This window comes from Microcaecilia unicolor, chromosome 2 (assembly GCF_901765095.1).
Source record: "Microcaecilia unicolor chromosome 2, aMicUni1.1, whole genome shotgun sequence".
In the NCBI taxonomy this organism is placed as follows: Eukaryota; Metazoa; Chordata; class Amphibia; order Gymnophiona; family Siphonopidae; genus Microcaecilia; species Microcaecilia unicolor.
In genome coordinates, this window is record NC_044032.1 from 653,202,494 (window position 1) to 653,208,493 (window position 6,000).

Genomic DNA, 6,000 nt, shown 5'->3' on the forward strand with positions numbered 1-6,000 from the left:
AGTAGAAAAGGGAAAACAATGGGAAAACTATTAGATGGATGCTTACTGCATCACAACTGCAATATAATACAAGGGTTACAGTAGGGCACATAGATTATTTGGATTTTGCTCACACTCTTTTCTGTAGTAGCTCACAGTGAGTTACATTCATGTATTCTGGGTATTTTGCTGTCCCAGGATGACTCTAAGTTTGTACCTGAGGCAATGGAGGGTTAGGTGACTTGGCCAAGATCACAGGAAGCAGCAGTGGGAATTGAACTGGCAACCTTTGGATTACAAGGCTGGTGCTCTAACCACTAGGCCACTGCAGCCACCAGGCTGTAGCCACCTGCAAGTAAAATGGGTTGGGACTTGTAGCCACAAACCCTCTCCCTCACCATGACTTCAGGGCTCTGTAGGCTGTACCTGTGGCCACTCTGAAACTAGTGTGCAGCCTACATGTTAGAAATGTTCTTGTTGCATAACTATGGGGGATTGTAGGACTGTGTTGGATAATGTGGTGAAGACAATCATTGCATATATTATTCCCACCTCCCCCTCCCAGCAAACTTGAGAATGGGTGGGCACTTCATAAATGGGGTCTGGGGTTCAACACATAAAGAAGGATGGAACCTACTGGGAAGCAATACAGCAGCTCCAAGACCTGCCCCACAGCATAGTGGACCTACAGCAAAACCACACAGTACAGCGCTGTCAGTCCTCCAACCAGTGCACAGGAACCTGGTGAAAATAGAGGTAAGAGTTGAATGCAGAGTATATACAGTGAATGGACAGTCCTTGATCATGAGCAGAAAGAGAAGAGGTGGCTGAGAAGTATGAGCTTACCATAAACCTGTGTTTCATGAATGTGTAGTGCGGCTTCTATCTTCTGGACCATTCGCTCAATGTCTGCCTCAGTGAAATGACCCTTACCGATGGGTGATTGATTTGGTGCCATTCTACCAATCTCTTTGCTCCCACAGACTGCCTGCTACAACCAGGCAGAGAGAATGGGAGACAGTAAGGGAGGCTCAAAGGATGTGGTAGACTGGAAACGGAAGAGTTGTTGGCTGAGGGCAACCACAAATAACAACCCCCCAAAATACACAGGTGTACTGAAGCATACAATGTCAAACACAAAGGTTAATATAATTGAGGGTAAAACACTGTGAACTAATGTTAATCAAAAGCGCAAACGTCCCAGCACAGAAAATCGCAGTTTAAATGGCAATCAAGAATGGGAAAGCAGGTGGGGATCCCATAGTTATCTACCCATAATTGAAATCATGCGCCCCAAATCGCTACCTCAGCTGGAGACGTTTAGGAATTGTGTGTATAATCGAAATTAATGCGCACATATCTGGCACGCCTATCCCGTTCCAACATGGGCGTTCCTGGCGACTATTTAGACGCCCACTCCGTATTTTCGAAACTGTTTTAAATTGACCTCTTTTAGACCCCTTCTGGACTTTTCCAAATGGGGAGGGGAACATCTTAAGTTCATCCAGAAGATTCTTTATAGTTTCCCTCCAATCCCAGGGTGGTTGGTTCTGGGGAGGCATCAGAAGGCGTAATTCAAAACTGATCCCCATGACCTCTGCTTTCTGTCTCTCTGGGTCTAGGTGTATTCTGGGCCATTTATGTTCCCTCATATAGTCTATTAGAATCTATCAGTATTTTGTGCACAAAATGAGTGTCTGGTGTGTGTTTAGTTTAGTTTGTAAAATAAGTGACAGGTAAGGAATACTTGAAAATGAAGACAGAGATAGGTTTCAGATAGAAGGCATTTATTCTTACCAAAGTTTCAAAGTAGTACAGACATCGGACAGATTCTGGGTTCAATGGCACAGCGCTCTGCCATCTGAGAAGTGTTGGGGACGACTCCGAAATTAAGCCCAAATCACCCTTCTTTTATACTCTCTTCTCTCAATAGAAGTCTATGGCTGGACCTATTTTGGGACCTGTTTTTTTTCAACTATTTCTCAATTTCTGTGGTTAAACTGTCGTGTCCTGCCATCTGTTGTTCTGTACCCAACTCTTTCCGTTCCAGCTATTGCAAGTTATTTCGCAATTTCCTCTTTTGTCAACATGTTTTTCTCTTCTGCCAGAACATCTTATTCTTAGCATATCAGTTTCACTTCCCCTTTTTCTATTATCTTATGATCTAAGTTTCATCTTATAGAAAGACAAACTCCATTTTAATAAGTGCTACATTCAATTTGTACCTGATTTTGTTCTATAAGGCCATTAGTAGGTTATCAGGCCTAGGCAGTGCTTTTCAGCTGTACAAAGCTATGTAGTTTGGCCTGCCACTATTCCAGTGGATAGATCTTAGAGTAACACATATTAACTTGCAGGAAAAGCAAGTCCATGCTCAGCCAGTCATAGATTTTTAAACCTAGCTGGTATTTTTACAGCCTGAGTCCTAAAATCTGGCCTTCCACCCTTTCGGTGGGCATCCAGTGAGGGCCTCTTGCTGTAGTATAATTATACATTCCCCACTTGTCACCCCCTCTGGAGAGGGGTGACACAAAGCTCGTCAAGCTTGTCATCATCCATTCCAGAAGGTGGTAAGCTATCAAACGAGAGGGGGAGTTTTGGTCTTACAAATTGTTAGAAGGTATGGTGCAAGATAGGAAACTTCATTCTCAGGTGATATATTATTTGGGCATATGGAATTCCCTTTATATTACTCAATCCCTTGGGCCTTAATCTTGATGTTACCCCTCTTGAGGCTAACTCAAACCTGTAGTGAGAGAGGTTTTATGAATGGGACAAATCCATGAGTTCATCTGCAAAATCTCATGAAGTATAGGTATGTGGGTAATAGCAATTTCAGGTGGATCATACTAATAAATACTTTCAGGTCTTGCTATGACTTCTATTGCATCTGTTGCATAGTACATGGGGAGATAATCTAATGTATCTATCTCAGTGGTCCTCGGAAGGAACAGTGGTTTTGATTAAGCATTGTTATGGTGGCTCAACAAATATATGGTTAGTACTCAGATTGCAGGCTGTTTTAGGTTGTAGGTATTCAGAATCCTTAAACAAGTATGAGGTTGTCATATCCAGCAAAAAGGGTCAATCCTAGGAAAATTTATATTAACAAAGGTCATGCATGGATATTGACATATGCATAATGACCTGGAAGTATGAGAAGCATTTTATATATCCGTTACCCCACTTGGAGCTTAGTCAAACCTACAGAAAGACATGCAGCTTAAGTAAGCCTATACCAAAGTTAAACAATTGCATAACAGGTTGATACAAGCAGGGTTTACACCTGCATTACATAAACAGAAATAACGGGGAAACTCTTAGAAAAACAATTAGAACAATAAAGGAAATAATAGGAAAATAAAAATAAAACCTTTTCAATATATATAGACAGGATTGCTGCTAAACTGGAAAATAAAACAAAATATGAATCTATAATGTCCATAAACAGCAACAGTTAATCTCAAATGAAGTATCAGTTCTGAACTCTCTTTCATCGATCATGGTTGAGGCGGTGGAAGCGCTGAAGAATCTGGACGGAGATCTGGAAGATCTAACAGGGCTGGATTTTCATGGTTGGCCTGCTGAAGGAAGTGGCTGGTCTTGAGATGGTTAGGCTGGTAACATCAGGTTCTGCGACTGAGTAAACACGTATATCTTTCACATGGACCCAAGACTTGTGGTCCAGTAGTTTGCAAGGTGTAAAGATCATTGCCACAACCTTAGGGGATCTAACATCATTTGGGCCTGGATAGATCTTGAAGACGTATTTATGGTGTACAAACTTGGATCTTTCCATGTCTTTATTCTAGGCATATACCATCAAGTCCATCAAGAGTCAGAGGCTGGCAAAGGAATAAGCAAAATAACTGTATGCCTGAATGATACATTGCTATATCTTGGTGGGCATAATCAGTGTGAATTGAATAAGCAAAAATAATATATAAATGTCAAGAGAAATGAAAGACAATGTAAACATGGAGAAATCAGTGCTAATTAAGTGCAAAAACAAAAGGGAAACCATAAGGGTTAAATAATGAAAAGCCAATTTTCATAAATAGCAATAGTATATATAAAATTATATCTCCTGTTTGGTAGGGGTCAATTGCAACCCTCTTAATACTAGAAATTGGGATGTGCATAATATATCCCCACTTCTGGCTTGCATAACGAGCGAGACAGATTGGTAATTTTAACGAACACATGATCAAAATAACAATGGTTAAGTATATGGAACAAAAAAAGTACAAAAACTAACAATAAAAATTTAGAGATGATGGTAAATGTTCAAGTTATTGATGTATGGAGGGCAATGTGTTGCCATCTATCGCCAATAGATATGGAATCTTCACCTGCGATGACTAACATTCACCAAGGGTTGAGCCCTCAGCTGCAGGAGGCCAGCAGGACTTACGAGCTAGACGATTCAGAAAGAAGGGTAGAGGCCAAAGCTTCTTGCAACTCCAGTAAGTGGAGAGCCTATCTCTTTCGCTCATGGACCAATCGATGCATCTGTTGAAACTCACACTCAATAATGTCTCGTATCTCACACCGGGTAATGTTGGGGTCTGTGCATCTGTCCTTTATGCTAGCGATTCTTTGCTGCAATATAGCCTTCAGATCAGATATATTATCGGGTAGCTCTTGTTTGCTAGCAGTCGTCTCCTCGGTGAGGGACGTCAACGGAATTCCTGTATCCATCTGGGGAAAGGCAAAACTTAAACAGTGCAATTTATGTGCTTAATTTATTGGAAGTAATCATAATGGTAGCGGGAGTCATGAAGAACCATTGCGTAAATACAAGAATTAGACAAGGGGTTAGGAGGCGGGTCGTGGGTATAAATGGGGGCCAGGAAGGAGGCATGGTAAGAAACAAAGCATCGAGAATGAAAAAATTAAAAAAAAAATTAAAAAAAAATTAAAAAAATTAAAAAAAGCACCCTGAAGGCTTACTAAAAAAATAAAAATTAAAACAAAATATTATACATCTGAATTGCAGCAAGGCATATTCAGATGGCAATGCAAAAAAAAAAAAGGATCCTCAAATAAGACAAACAAGAGTTAGTTGAAGCAGGGTGTTAGTCAAACACACAAAGCATAAATTCCAGGACCGCTGCACACAAATAATCTACACTCACAGTGAAAGACAGAGAGATAAAAAGAGCAATAGTTGGCATACCAGGGGTCATGGTGATAACCAGTGTTAAATAGAAAGGAATCAGAAAGTGGAGTGCATAATTTTCCTTATTTATGTCTGAAAGCTTCACCAATTCTCAATTCAAGAATACTACAAAATCTATGATCAGCGCAAAATGTTCCCCCAAATGGCCAGTTCAAAGGAACATTTCTCGCATTTATTCCATAAAATGCTTCTTTCTTAGACAAAGAAATAATGAAAAGCCTTCAAATATCACGCATACCATAAAGAGATTTTAAAAATAAAGGCTTTATATTCATGAAAAAACTAAAGAAGTGAATGTAAACAGCGTAACAGAGCAGAAAACATTTTAACAATGAGCAATACACTGCTTTTATTTAAAAGGGATCCCGAATAAAGTAAAATGGCATAAATAAGTCAGTTCAGGTATATATAAAAAAAACATAAAATGAATATCCTCTGGGGATCGCTCATCCCTGCAGTTGATAAGAACTCCCCAGGGAAGGTATGCATAGAAACAAATAAATAACTTGCTGACTTTGTTAGGTCATTTGTATGGTACCATAAATATACACTTGCAATGAAACCAAGAGACATATAAAATAAAAACATGTTACCTGTAATAGAAACAGAAACATCACAGCAACACATATACAGATAAATGGTTTCTGGATACTAAATGAGGAGCTGAGTGGTATGAGTAACTGAGAGCAACAAAATCAAATCGGGTTCGGGGTAACGCCTAGTCATTATGGACGGGTGAGGTTTTGGTGAATCAGATTTTATTTTTCTGTGTTTTCTAGGTACGCGTAGTCGTGGTCGTGACCAGGCGGCTGCGTAATAGCCGCATTGCCCGAACTTGA

General features: G+C 40.0%; 1 pseudogene; it reads left to right on the top strand.

Moving 5' to 3' along the window:
- The window catches only part of LOC115462250, a 79,424-nt pseudogene extending 73,424 nt beyond the window's left edge, over positions 1-6,000 (top strand).